Source organism: Mustela putorius, unplaced genomic scaffold, assembly GCF_011764305.1.
Source record: "Mustela putorius furo isolate JIRA1106 unplaced genomic scaffold, ASM1176430v1.1 tig00003898_pilon_pilon_pilon, whole genome shotgun sequence".
NCBI classification, from domain to species: Eukaryota; Metazoa; Chordata; class Mammalia; order Carnivora; family Mustelidae; genus Mustela; species Mustela putorius.
In genome coordinates this window covers 3,292,220-3,307,854 of record NW_025422047.1, presented here as the reverse complement: position 1 = coordinate 3,307,854, position 15,635 = coordinate 3,292,220, and the positions used below count along the sequence as shown (strand labels likewise).

Genomic DNA, 15,635 nt, shown 5'->3' with positions numbered 1-15,635 from the left:
CAATCTGGGAAAATTCGCATATGGACCGGAGTAGATGACATTATTCAATGAATGTTTATTTTTATGATGTGGCAAATGGCACTGTGGTTAAAGGAGAAAATGTTCTTATTTTTAGGGCAGAAGTATCATAATGGCAACAACTTACTTATAGATGGCTTAGCGGAAACCATTTGAAATAAATACATATAGATGTTCAACTTGCAGGGTGGGGGAGAAAGAAAATATGGCAGAATCGGTGAGTCTAGCAGAAAGCTATGGGTGCTTTATTTTAAAAAGAAAATAAATCTAAGTTTTAAGATAAAGCAGCAGCAAGGAAAGTACATTTCTTTGAAAAACAAAACCAACAACAACAACAACAAAACACACAGAATACATGATTACTATTATCCAAAGGAGGAAGAAAAGCAGGCTCTGGAATCAGACCCGAGCCACAACCTTGGAGGATCACCTTTTTATTAACTAGGCAACATCGGACAAATTCGAAAACCCAATCCTTGGTTTCCTTATCTGCAGAAAGAGCTTCATGATAGTAACAAGAATCCCTAGTTGCTATTTGACTGTCCCCATTGTCATAATGGTGTAGGACGGTGAAGGTGAAGCTCTTAGCCCCAAGGGCCTGGCACAGGCCAAGAGCCCACGCAGCATCCTCTCTTACCGTTGTGACCCCAGAGCGCAGGGGAGTAAAGGGAGGAAAATGCCCTCTCTTCCATCTGTGATCTGCCAGTTCCTTTTTCTTATACTCTCATGTAGGAAACTGGGACATCAGTAAAAAACTGGGCCACTCTTTCGTAGGGTCCTGAAGTCCAAACAAAAATCCCTTTTCTGTGGAGTAGGTAGTGTGAGGGTAGCATTCACCCTCACTGTCATCTCTAGAGCCAGCAATAAACAAATCATAAAAAAATGTGCTTGGAAATTTCAGCTCCACAGTAATAGCTGAAACAAAGGCAGAAAATTGCAGCTCTCTGTGTAATAACTAAGCCTCTCGTTACGTACTGCTGTATTAAATATAAAACATTTTCATTTCCTTTGTATAGGAAATTCAATAGGACCTGAAAAGGGGGTCAACCAAGTACTGTGACTCCCACAATAAAATGTGAGTGGTGCTAATATTCCTTTTCCAACTCTCGAGTGACGGCAAATAACCAAACAGATAAAATGTAGCTTTCATAAAACTCGAGGTTTGGTGGAGAATTAGCATGAGACTTGTACTCGCTACTTGCTAACGGAAGGTTGGCCAAGAGCTCAGATTTATGCCATGAAATTTAAATGGTTCTCTCCTGAGGTTTTCTTGACAATATCATTGTATGCGGCTGAGTTAGTTTATTGGCACTTTCGTATGGGGATTGTTTTTGGAGGAGTGGGGAGTGGGAGGGTAGGGGTGACAATAACCTATTTCTTTAAGAAACCCAGCACTTATGGGGCTCTAGGGAATTTTAAAGCAGGGAATTTGGAAGAGTAACACATGCAAGAGTCTCCAAATGCTGAGGCAGAATCAACAACATTTACAAAATTACATTGGGGGAAAAAATAACATGGTAAGATCACAGTTCTTTTGTTGGGGTGTTTATAACATAACACATGGCTTCATCTCACCAGGCTTCTGAAATTAGAAGGATATTGCTACAAGATTTGTATGGATCGGGCTTTGAATTTGCATGCAAGTTTGCAGGGAATCTTGTACAAAGATGAAACCTCAAATTAAATTCAGACCCAGGTATTTTAGTGGCCAGGAAAGGTTATTCACAGAGCGCCCAAGACAACAACATTGCTAACTAACTTAGAAACAGGAGGTCACAGATTAAAGTTAAGGAGGGAGGTTAGGCCTATAAGCAATTCAAGCAGAATTTAATTACAAAAAGGGTAGCTGAATAATGGCACACATAGCTAAAGGCAGCAATAGATGCAGGAATTGTAAATCAGTTCAAGGAAGCTGAGAGAGAAGGAAACAAAAAAAAAGAAGAAGAGGAGGAAAACACATCAACTCTCTTAAAAATATCCTAGGGTTAACTGAGCAAGCCACAGTGGGTCAGAGTCAAGGCTTGATCCTTTCCACGTCCCTGTGCTTTGAAAAAGACACCTCAACAGCAGTTCATTGATTTCCACAAAGGCCGCAGACCTGTGTCATCCACCCAATTGAATTCCTTTGTGCCGTACATGTGCTTGCCCTATATTGTCTGTCCTCTTACAATTTTATCTCCCTGTGTATACATTTCTCCCACCACGGGTAGGACACAATTATTCCATTCTTGCCAACATGAGCTATATAATCAGCTTGGGAACTGACATTTCATTCATGCCCTTGCAATACACAAGAGGAATTAAAGGTCCGTGTCCTCTGTGTCTTTACTGTTTTATCCCTGCCATGCATTTCGAGGATAGTGGCTAAATATCATGGCAAAAAAGAATCCGTCTCAAGCTGCAACTTTAAAAAAAAAAAAAAAAATCACCCCTAATAATAATTATGCTTTTATTTTATTTTATTTTATTTTTAAGTGACTGTGTTTCTGGACAAGGAAATAAAAAGAAGGCCAACGTTCAAATGCCAAAACAGCAGAGGATGTGTGCGAAATGGAGCTTACAATGGGACTGCCAGAAAGCCTGAGCTAACATTAGAAGCATGTGAAAGTTGGCAACCCAGGCTCACGTGGAGCGAAAGAAACAGTGTTTTTGTACATTCCAGTTCCTGTTGGTTCTGATCCCTTGAATGTTGCTTGGGGTATTACGCTCCCAATTCCAAACAAATTTCAGCTAAACCTCAAAATATTTTCAACGATGAGAAACCAAACATAATTCCTCCTAAGCATAATAAATCAGCTAAAATTTCAGTAAAGCTCTAAGAATCTACTTAGAACCCTGAGGTGTTAAAGTTCCCAGGAAAGAACTAACCATTCTCATGTCTAATTTGTAATGTTTTGGTTTCAGCTTTCGGTAGCTTTTCTATTTCTAAGCAATTTCACTCCGACTCCCCTGCCCCTCTCGATCCAGCGTCCACCAATGCTTTTGGATCAGGCTACTTATTTTTTAAGAAATAACCCAATTGACATTTATTGGGCAGGTGGTAGCCAGGCGTCTTCTCTGGAGGGAGAGAAAATTATTTTAGGTGTTTTCCCCCACTCTCCCGCCTTTTGGACTAAGTGAATTTCAGCACCTGATCCAAAGCACAAAGGTCATCCATTAGCAGAGAGCAGAAACTAATTTGGCTTTCCCTGGCACCTCTCATACTCGGTGATTGTCTAATAGTTTGCATGGTGATAAGGTGGAGCCTTGGAGAAGAATGGTTTGTATGCAGGTTGCGTATTAGAATGTCACTATGTTCTCCGGATCAACTTACAACATGGCTTTGGACGTAAGGATCTATTGTGAGAGGGTGGCTGTTAGTTTATTCACTGGTGTGCTTTACACTGACTGCTTTTGTTTTGTTGCTTTTTGTTTTTTTGTTTGTTTGTTTTTTACTGGATCTCCTCAATAATTCAACAATTTTGCTCTTCTTTAATAATCTTAAAACCGCCACTACACAAGTAGATTTATGGTGGATTTCCCCCCTTTTGTCCTACTGTCTGCTTTCCTCTGTCATTAGTTCAACAACTTATCACTTGGCAACGGTAGGCTCAAAAAAGACATGTGACAGTTTTAAACCAATATTTGATTGGCATCATGGTTACGGTGACATCCTCGATATAGATGGGATATGCGGGGGTGGATTCACCCTCTGCCTTCCAGGGGCTTCTTTTAGAGAAGATGAGAGAACAGATTGATTAAGAAAACCCAGAAGAGTAAATAAAGGTGAGGATTCTGCTGATGCAGCCCCTCTATGAAGAATTGCATTACTTATTTTTAGATTTATGCTTAGAAGACAAAGCAATCTATGTGAGCTGCTGCCTGCCTGTATCTTTCCTCCAAGCTCTTTTAAAAAAAATTGTGTGTGTGTGTGTGTGTATAGCAATAACTTTGACATTATTCCAGAGAAAAACTTTCTTATTCTTTCCTATGGATTTATAACTTCTTACTTTTCTTACCCTTGTCAAAACTTTTCACTTACGACCCAAGAGCTAGGGAACCAAAATCAGTCCTGTCCTGTTCTGAGTGTCATTGTGTGGTGATCCTAAGTGGCCCCTAAACACCTTTGTCGATTTTTATTGATGGGATCCACAGGCACTCTGAGTGATCCCACTCCGGAGGGGCATAAACCAATGGCAAGGTGAACGGGGAAAGGAGGTGGTCCCGCTGTAGGCCAGAGTCCAGCTGCTCAGGGGTCATTGACAAAACGTCAAACATTTCAAATTTCTGACTAGCTCTCTGACTAATGCCATGCTAAGCAGAAACATAACTATTTCCTCCAAGGAACCCGCAGACACACAGACACACAAACACACAGAAATAAACACAGTTTCTGTGGGGTTTTTGTTTTCCTCTTCCAGTAGCTTACTCACTTGCTTTCTGTCTTACATGTGCACGTACGCACACATGCACACATGCACGCGTGCGCGCGCACACACACACACACAAATAGTCTACAGGGAAATTAAGCGGTGCCAACGAAACAGTGTACTGAGAAAGTTCTTGGATAAATTAACAACGCAATTACATTACATGACATGCCACAAGATGGATGAGGAAAACTTGGCTGGTATTATGTTCTGTTTTCAAATTGCAATTTATTTGAGGGTTTTAATGGATGCCTTATTAAAACATCTCGGCCCTGGTCAGGTTTCAGCATATGTCACAGTGGCCTGTGATTGATGACACCCTCTGCTGCTTCTCTTGCACATTTGCAGGGAATTTAAGCAAAGAGGGAATGAGCTGAGGCCCAGCTTTGTATTGATCGTGTGGAGGTGCGCTGCCTGGGAGCACACTCTAATAACATTCTCTGAGCTGAACTGCTTCACATGAAGGCATTTATTACAAGAACTAAAATGTTATATTGCTCAGAATAAAAGAATATTGTACAAACAAAAGAGTTAGCAGTGAGTGGGGGAAGCGGGGAGGCTATGGCAGGCTATGGAACCATGCCTTGTTAGTTTTCAGATGCCACATTTATAAGTGTTGGTGGAAACAAACAGAAGAAAGTGAAGGTTAAAAAAAAAAAAAGGTAAAAGAAAGGAAGAAAAATGCTGTGGGCTTGATTTTTGCTTATTACAGCCTGTTAAGCGTGTAGAATTGCAGAGTTCCATGAGAAAGAGGATGCTAGGTAAGGACTGGGAGGTAAGCAGTCCTATTCAAGTCCTTTGGAAAATAACCAAATATCAAAATAGGTCGTAAGACATTACTTTAAGGCCATCTGAAATCTTTCTCCCTTTATATATGCTGTCATTAATTTTTAGGAGAAGCCCCCACCAAAACAGCGAGAGGTAGTCATACCTGAAATGCAATTTTACTCCCATCCACATTGTAGAAATTTGATTTTCATGTTTTAATTATAAAAAGAGCTCCATTTGCGATTTTAATATTTGAAGTTTTAGAAACCTTATGTGAATTATCAAGAAATTTATTAATCTTTAATCAAAAAAACATATTCAATTAGATATATTATATACACAGATCCATCTAGTCACAGAAAAAAGACTAGAAGGATATAAAAGCAGTTATTATTAGAGAAATGATAGTAATTTTCTTCTTTGTGCTTTTCTGTAGTATCTTAATTGTCCACAATAAGCACATATTACCTTTAAAATCAAAGAATAAAAAATCATTTTAGAGATATTTGTACTGTCTTGATTTATAAGAATAGTTAGAGAAATCGGTATCCTTTGAGAGTCTACAATAAATATAATCTCAAGGAAAAAGATTCATTTTGCATTAACATGTCTCTATTTCTTAGTAAGCAGACTCTATGCATTGAAAATGTAAATGAAAAAAATAGTAATAACAGGCAGAATGAAAATATCCCTATGCAACACAAAAACCAAAAAAACAGTAAGAAGGAAACAAGAAACTATGTTGCATTTCCAAACTCTGATAGCATTAGGGTTTGCCAATCTCAGTCCAAAGGATTTTTTTTTTTTTTTTGCTTGACCTGCTGATTGCTATTATTTGAACTGCCACATTTATTATTTTGTTAGCCTTTGAGGGCCTATAAAAATCTCACCTAATTATATTGGAATCACCTAGTATCACAGCCGAAGCCAAAGAAGGTGAGAAAATGCCCAACAGCTTTTCCTTGAAATGGAAGGAAAAAAATAGTTAAAGAACGAACAAACAGCAGAAACCAAGAACACTCAGGAAAGCCAGCTTTATGAGTCTCCCAAGAAATGGATACAGAAAACATTTTTTAAATGTTGACAGAAACTGTTAAGTTGTAAAAATGGACTTTTCAGCATTGTCAGTTAAATGCACCTTCTAATGTGCGAAATACCGAATTTACAATCTTTGACTAGATTGTGATAGCTTTGGTGGAGTGGTGCTGGGGAAAAAAGGGAAATGTTACTTAACCTCCCAGGCCTCTTTTTCTCTTGGATCGTAGATTTCATATCCCTTCTCTAGGTCTTCTTATGGCCTCTCATCTTCTGTGCCTGAATGTCTATCTGTTTATCAAAACGGAATAACTTTCTTTCCTTTTTACTGTGGAAGTGGTTACATAATGTCAGAAACTCTAGGCTCCTTTGTTCGAAAATGAGGGCCAATTCTCCAATCCTGGAGAACGACTTCATTTAATTTCAAGTCAATTAATATTCACTGAGCATTATCTATAAAGCAGTGAGCTGGGCTAGATGATGATAGCAGCTTTTAGAGTCTGTCTCTTCTCACTACAAATGCATCCCTCCACACAGGCCACGATTTAGTCCCCCATTTACCCCAGCTGAGAACTGAAGAAGTAAAGCAATAAAATGAGAAGAAGGTATGGCTTTTATCAAAGCAGTGAAAACAAACATTTATCAATAATTATGTAGTTCAGCTTGTGCGAACAGCCATGGATGAAAAAAACCCACTAATGTGCTCTATTTTTCAGGATAATTCACGGATTGTATAGGGCCTTTATATTAAGTTTCCAGTAGCATAACACAGATGAGCTCAGGGCAGACACAGAAGAACAGCACACAGGAATTGTTAAAGCAACACTGGGAGGCACTTGGGACCATGCACTTTGCAGGAGCAGAACCCACCATAATGTGGAATACAAAAGGCAAAACCATGCAACCGAGGGGGGAAACAGGCAAGAAAGTAGAAGAGAATACAGAAATAAAAAGAAAGCGTGAACACCCTAAACTAATACAATGTAACATGTCAATTTGATCTATGCAGTGGAGAGGGAAGGGTAGAGAATACTTCTGGGGCTGAAGTCTTGAAATTTTGTATCTGTTCTTTGACTAATTTCCACAGGAAGTCAACAAAATGCGCACAATCAGTAAATGGAAACTCAGATTCCTACCCAGAGGTGGCAAAGTTAGTATCACTGACTTACCACAGGTTCTATCAATTGCTCCCTGGTAAGGAATATTTGATAACCAAATTAATTAATATATACTCCATTCATAATTAACTCCTAGGTGAATCTGTATAAGTACGTTCATGTGGTTTTCTGCTATTCTTAAGTTCTTTGTGCTTCAAAATCCCAATTTAAGAATCTATGTTATTTAAGACTCTTGGTTGCATCGGTGACCAATTTTGGCTGAATTAGCAAGAGGCAATTTCTTGGAAAACCATCAAGAAGCTCAGAGAGTCAACAAGAATTTAAGTAGCTGGGAGTGGAAACAGATCAGCTGAGGACTGACTGGTCCTGGATGGCCTCCCTCCCAAGTCTGATGATGAATTTTGCAAGAAGCTACTAGTTAAGGGTCCCTCTTCATCCATCATAGGCCACAAAAACAGCAAGCAAAAGAGGGTAGCCTAGTGCACAAGCACTTTTCCAGTCTTTGCATTAAGTTTGCTCACGCCCTGTTGACCAAAACCAACTGCACAGAAAGCCGAGTCTACCTGGAGTAGAGATACAACTGCATCAATACAAGAAGGTATAATTCATTGAGGGACATTAGTGTAACTGTTTACACACTCAACTTTTGGCTTCCATAATAGAAGGGAAGTGCCTGAACTCTTCCTCCGACAAAGCCAAGTCACAGTGAATTAATGGAATAAAAAGGAATCAGGGTGACATTAAGAAGAATAATGGATAATGGGTGGCAAAAATACACAATAAATGGTCACTATGGAACCCTAATTAGATTTTTTGAATGAAACCGAATCCACATAGACACTGTTTTATTTCTCTAAAAATTGGGAGCTGTGGACAGGTATCATCTATTGGGAATTCATGACTTCCCTAAACAACCAGTTCCCCATTACAATGCATGTGAACTTTCCAAACTAGCCAAGAAAACTATGAATTATAATCTCCTTCTATTTTTTTGAACAGTCATAATAAATATTCCTCAACTGATTTAGGTTACATCTGTTCACATTTCAATTCTTGTGTCTAAATGAAAAATAATAGAAGCCAAATATGAAATGTATATTTTAAAAGAATCTCACTGCTCTAGAAACTTGTTATCTTATATGTCACACACTGTTTCTTTTAGTTTGATTGGTAAATAACAGTTACTGTACATAACCATGCTACTAAGAGTACATTGAGAAATGAAAATAAGTAGATATTTTCTGGCATTTTAGTGCACAAATATAACCTCTTAACCTGCAGCATCCAAAGGTTAAGTCTCAAAACTGAGTCCATTAACCTTTCTAAATGGTTGTGATATTAAAAACTGACTCTTAATAGCTATGGGTCATCATCTAATGCAATAACCATCAGCAATAAAGAATTATGGATTAAGAACATTATCTATCTATAAAATGGTCATTTATGACACTTGTACGCAGACCATCTCTAAAATGTACTGATATCCATGGCCAAAAGTTCAGACCTAATAATATACATTATGCTTTTATTAGTATAGTTATGATATTAGTGAATTTTTAGAGAAAATCATCACATTTACAAAAGGTTCAGGGTGTTTACTTCAAACATGAAGCCAACAAAGAAAATCTTCTGAATTCTCTTTCATTGAGCTATAACTCAGCTAGGTGGGGGCTAATTGACTCAAAATGTCAAATGAAAAAGATAAAAAACGTGTTTTTAAATTGTCTAGTGTCAATACCACAGAATAAATTTGGCCTTATCTACATCATTGAGAAACAGCCACTACACAAAGGCTCCTGTGTCTTATCAAATAGAAAATGGTTTCTTTGGATTGGGTTTTGGTTGTTTTTATTATAACTTAGAAAATTAAATGTATACTTACAGAGTAGTTACTACGTACCATCAGCAAGGATATGAATTCCATAGATATGAATAAAAGAAACTTTGATTTTCTAATAGAGACTTAGTCCCAATCAATATTCCTAAGGACTTTAATTTTCCTTTTTTTCTTTAGAAAGAAAACGTTTTTTTCCATTTTGTTTTATTTCTTTTCAGTGTTCCAGAATTCATTGTTTATGCACCACACCCAGTGCTCCATGCGATATGTGCCCTCCACAAAGGAACTGCCACAAAATGCAATCTTCTGAAGAAATGGAACCATAAAAATAACCAAAGTTAGTTATAGGTTCTAAATATATTTACTGTATTAACCTGTGTTTTGCCTTTGGCCCTGCAAAAGGGCGGGGGGGGAAGTACTCAGGGGTGAAATCACATTAAAACTTGTTCTAAGGAAATGGGAAAAGATAGATTGGGGGGGGAAGAAATCTGGGGTGCTTTGCCACTTCTAATTTTTTTAAAAAAATTATTTTATTGAAACATTTGTATTGTCCTGTGTTTCTGAAATTTGTTTATTTACATTTTCTCCTCTATGTTTATTCAATGTAGGACATAACTACCTGACTTTTTGGGTACAGGATGGCCCACATAACTCCAAGTAACAGTGGAAAAAAAATGCCAGTGTTCAGAAACATGAAATACAGATTAATTAATAGAAAAATCTAGCATAAATAGTAGCTCCCGAAAATTTGTTTAAAAATACATCTACAAGCAACTTGTAAATACACATTCTCCATCTCAAGGAGTTGTTTAGGCCATCTTTAAAGATTTTATTTATGTATCTATTTGAGAGAGAAAGAGAGAGGGAGGGAGGGAGCACATGTGCGCTGCCCAGGGTGGGGGGCAGTGGAGGGGGAAGGAGAGGGAGGTGGAGGCAGGGAGGGAAGGGGCAAAGGGAGAGGAAGAGAATCCCAGTCAGGCTTCATGCTCAGCACAGAGCCCAATGGGGGGCTAGATTTCAGGATCCTGATACCATGACCTGAGCTGAAATCAAGTCTGATTTTCAACCAACTGTGCCACCCAGTTGCTCCTAGACTAACTTTAATAACTTAAAAGTTGTTTGCTTTTCTCCCCCTGCTTCTGGGAATCCAAACTCTGATGCATTTAGAACTTTAGCCCGCAGCAGAGGCAATCACTCCAGTCTTTGTTACTGAAAATTCTTATCTCTGTGATCTAACTTGATGGCCTGGGCTACACTCCTTCCTCCCAGGGCCCCTCAAGTTACCTCTCAACAACTCTCTGGGATTCCCTGGGCTAGGAGGAGTAACCTCTGATCCACTACTAATACATAATGTGAAAGCCTCAAAAAATTTGTCAAATAGAGTTGCTAAGAAGAATTTATTTTGTATGCCCCTGCCCCATATTCACTCTCAACTTAACGCTGCCCAGTCTCAGGTCAGACTATTTCAAACCAATGCCAAAGAACTTGAGAAATTCTACAGGGTCAAACTCGTCAGTCCTATTAGTAAGTCACATGCCATACTAAATTATTAGGCTAAGAGGAAAATAATTTCCAAGACCCAGTGACTCTTTAATAGCCATAGAAGCACAGCTTTTGGGTCTTATTTCCTCTTACAGAAGCCTAAAGTTTATTTGACATGCTGAATTCTTAGCTCCTTGGAAGAAGAATTCATACCTTATTAACCTTTGCATCCAGCATGTCTAAAATGTCAATCAGAATTCTATCCATGATATTGATAAATTGATAATAACAAGTACTGAGGATCCTACAAGTTAGATGTTCAGGGCATTTTGACAGATTATCACAGCATAAGCTCTTGAAGTGTTTCCAATCATGTTCTCAATTGGGCCACCAAGTACAAACAGAGTTGAGAACAGTTTGCTTGCTTTTGGTAAATTTCCTCAGGAGGCGTCCTGTAATGTGGCTAGTTTGCCAGATTGCTTTCACCACAGAATGTTAAAACAACATAATCATCAACTAAACTATGTTAACCAGACTCCCCAAAGGCATATACTCCATGAAATAAGTAGAAGCAATGCAATTTCACAATAAGTATAACATCGTTTAAAATTCTGTTGCCAACAATCCTCAAAGGTGTTATCCCTCCATGTGCTAGCTCTTCATCCAAATATCCAGAATTCTTTTTCAGTCGTTACTCTTTGTTCATCATAACCCACTGGAATTTCAGGAAGTATTTTTCTTCTTTTTTCTACTTCTGCTCATCTTCTTCATCTCCTCCACGCCTCCTCTTATTCTTGTCCCCCTCCCCCTCCACACTCGCCTTTTGATTTCTGAACACTGCACATGGTAACACAGTCGAGTTCCCATTTCTCCATATTTCATTTCCTTAAGCGCTGAGCATCCAATGGGTTTTATTCTAACCACCATCACCTGGATCATTAGCCAGGTACTGATATAGAGGGAAAGGTTTTATAGGAGGTGTCCCCCTGAAGTGTAAAGTCAATCACTTTTTGAGTAATTGTTTAGGAGAGTATTCAAAATAGTCACTTTAGGAGGCTTTCCTTATTCCAACAATACAGATACTGTTAAAACCCTGGAACTTCTCCTGTGAAGTTGTCTTCTGGGTCTATGGCACATTTTATTGGAGAGCCACTTGGATATATAAATTTGAGTACTTTTTATTTTAAAATGGTTCAGAGAATGGATAGGGCAAACAATAGCTTTATTAGATCTCACTGTAAGTCAGAAGCTTTTGTATATATAAATATATTTTTTTTAAGATTTTATTTATTTATTTGACAGAGAGAGATCACAAGCAGGCAGAGAGGCAGGCAGAGAGAGAGGAGGAAGCAGGCCCCCTGCCGAGCAGAGAGCCCGATGCAGGGCTCGATCCCAGGACCCTGGGATCATGACCTGAGCCGAAGGCAGCTGCTCAACCCACTGAGCCACCCAGGCACCCCTATATATAAATATTCTTAAAGCTAATCCTTCTTTCAACTAGGAGTATGGCTGTGCTTAGATGATCTTGCCCAATTTGCCTTCTTGTGGTAGAAGGTAGGCTTTCCACCTGCCTTAAGGAACTGGAGGGCTGATGACAATCTGATTTACCTAAAAAGGGAGCTATCTCTGCTGTCCTTTTATGGCTAGATATATTAAAAAAGGGCAGGAAATAAAGATCAGGGGTCTTTTCCATGGGGAAGCCACTCCCTATGAGCACTCAGTTATGGGAATTGCAACAGACAACATAGGACAATAACAGAGGACATGAACCCCTCCCCTCTACTAGTTCTAGCTGCATGTCCTGAAAAAAATTATATATTACTGCATTACAGTTCACAGATCTTGACAGAGCCTGTCTGTCTTGTCCAAGACTAAGGCCCCAAAGTTCATCTTGAGTTTTATTCACCTTCCTGTGTGAGGAAACTATTGTTTTCTCACACTCCCTATTCCTCACTCTGGCACTAAACACAGTACCTAGCACATGGAGGAATTTGATAAATATTTGATGCAATGATGAAGGAAGGAATAGATAGAGACTCAACCTTAGCTTAATGCCCACTTGTCCTCTCTCCACAGATGCACTACAAGGGGGACAGGAGTTAGGACACACTTTAGGATATCAGGCTGTCAAATCAAATACCCAGAACCCATTGATACTTCTGTCTTTTCTTCTCTCTAACCTGTTTTTCAATCATGAGGATTTGGGGAACTATTATTTGGATTCCGATATAAAGTAACTCACTTTCCTGCAGAAAACAATTTCTCGGTGTTCTTTCTCATCTTCTTTTAAAAAATTACCGACATAGTAAATTACCAACATTTTAGTATATATATTTACAAATAAAAGACAAATAAAAGACTTAGGATGTCCAATCTATTTCTAGGAGTTAAAAAAAAAATAGCTATCACTCTCAGAACCCACAATAGAACTTCTGAAAGAAGCTCTCTGGCTAAATATTTTGTGTGTTAAATTTTCTTTTCATAAAGCTTCCTTGGATGTTCATGTTGTCAGCATCTCAGAAGGCCCTTATTAAAGAGCTAGCATTTGACAGCCAAACCAACTGTGCCAGTTACCAATTTATTGCCTCTCAGCCCTGAGCCACCCTTCATTGCCTGCTTGTGATACTGGAACATTTCTCCCTTGCCAGCTGGCACAAAGTTCATCTTTGTTAGTAGAGGGTGCTGGAGGGACACTAGAAGTGAAAGGAGCTTCTCCTGACTCCTGTGTGCTTCATTTCTTCCCTCTTTGCAGTACTGGGGGTGTCTGGGACACCCGGTGGAGCTGATTTCCCCTACAGATACTCTGATGGCAGAAATCTGATTTGTTCTGGGGCCCCTCAGACAAGAGGACTCTAGGAAATCCTTATAACTGTATCTAAGTCAATCCGAGGGAAGCATTCCATTCTCTTTACCAACAACTGGTCTTGGGGGGGGGGTAGATAGGCAACCACATTATAAATAGCAATATATGGTATAGCAGGAGAAATATTCTAGCGGCACTTCCAGGAAAGATTTCTTTAACAAAAACACACAAGACACAGGCAGTTGCATTTTCTGCCTCTGGTGTTGGTGTATAAAGATGTGATGCTTGGAGAGGAGCAGGCACCTTGAGACCCAGAGGAGTAATAATTTTCATGTTGAAGACAGCAGAATAAGAACAGAATCTGGATCTAGTGATGTGGTTGGGCTGCTGGATTCCCCAACCCAGAGATCTCCCACCTTCAGACGTAACCACACACATGACAATTCTTAAAACCCCATAATGCCTTGGATATTTGTTTTCTGATGAATTAACAACACAAAACACCCTAACATTCCTCAAAATGAATTTTACAAAACTCCCGGTCTGCACCCACAAACCCAGCAATCCATTTTCATGTACTAGAGAAAGCTAATCCTTATCTGAGGCCCTTCTACTTCTAGGGTTTCTTGTCAAGGGGCCTGAGGAATCCCCTGAAAATCTCTACTCATGGACAACAGAAATGGGATCTAGCAATTTTAAGACATGGAAAGGAATTCCTCTACTGACTTGAGTTACCTCTCTGCTTTCCATTTTGGTCACTTTATGAAAACACTGAAAACTTTTTTTTTTTTCTGTAGCTCATAAGAAGGCAAGATAGCCAAGTAGTTTAAAGAATGGGAACTAGAGTCAAAAGGTCGTTTTTTAAATCTTATCTGCTCTACTCTGAGCAAAATATGGGACACATAACTAATAGAGCTGTTTTCCACCTGTAAATAGGTCTACTAGAACCCGCTCTGTAAGGTTGTACGTGGAACTTCATTAACCCTGAATGCAGTTAACTTATTTTATATTCGTTAAAACCTCAATTTTGCCTCAACAAACAGACTACCAATAGACAGATTTTGGGAATGTTCAGAAGAATCCAAATAGAGATTTAGAAGTTTGGAAAGAATAATTCTGCATAGAAATATACCTACTTTTTTGGGAGGGCACCTGGGTGGCTCAGTGGGTTAAAGCTTCTGCCTTCAGCTGGGGTCATGATCCCAGGGACCTGGGATCGAGCCCCGCATTGGGCTCTCTGCTCAGCAGGGAACCTGCTTCCTCCTCTCTCTGCCTGCTTCTCTGCCTACTTGTGATCTCTGTCTGTCAAATAAATAAAATCTTTAATATATATATATATATATATATATATATATATATACACTTTTTTGGGATCTCATTAAGAATTCTGAGCAAAATTCACATCTTTGGAAAAAGACAGGAGAAATAAGCCCTCCATCCAAAAGGAAATGCTGCTGGAGGACTTCTTTACCTTCATGGTGGAAAGGACACTACTGATGAGCCCCATCAAGCAGAAGTGAAGGGGCAAGTTGAAGATCACCCAGAAGCTCCCTTAAAGTGTATAGGTTTAAGTTCATGTCTGCAAGGAATAGAACAAGAATGTTTTCATATACTTTGAGGAGGAAAAAGAAATACTGAAAGGGATGCCTCTTTATTTTGTCTCCCCCACCATCTTTTTTTTTTTTTTTTTTTTTAAGGTCAAATAGTTGCAACACTGAAAATCTCACCACAAAGTCATCAGAAGAAATGCAAAAGACCACCTCTTCTTTCAAAATAAGCTTAAGCACCTTGTATAGTAGTAGAGCTTACAAAAAATTAAGTAAATAAATAATGGATGAACACTAACACCGCTGGGCATTCAATGCTGTCATTTAAGTCTTGGAACATTTGCAAGTGTTTATTTGCAAACATGTGCTTCTGGGCGTTCACATATCCGTATTCCAAATCTGCGTAATTTAAATTCTAAACATTATATAGATAATGCAAAGTTTACACAGGGGATTCCAAAAATCCATCTTTATGGCCCCAACACTACATAAAGCAGTAGTTTCTGCTAATAATGTAAAAACCTTGAATTTTTAAATTGTTTCCTTTAAGAATAATTGCCAGTTTCAGCACCGTGAATAGTTTGACAAGGCAATAAAGCTTGACCAGTTACACTGTGC

The 15,635-nt window shown here is 38.9% G+C and overlaps 1 long non-coding RNA gene across 1 annotated transcript; it reads left to right on the top strand.

Moving 5' to 3' along the window:
- The first annotated feature begins 3,616 nt into the window (after nucleotides 1-3,616).
- On the top strand, nucleotides 3,617-15,315 carry LOC123388343. The gene is made up of 3 exons (XR_006602908.1): nucleotides 3,617-3,783; nucleotides 9,404-9,522; nucleotides 15,168-15,315. It is a non-coding gene; the product is annotated as an uncharacterized LOC123388343 (long non-coding RNA).
- The last annotated feature ends 320 nt before the right edge of the window (nucleotides 15,316-15,635 follow it).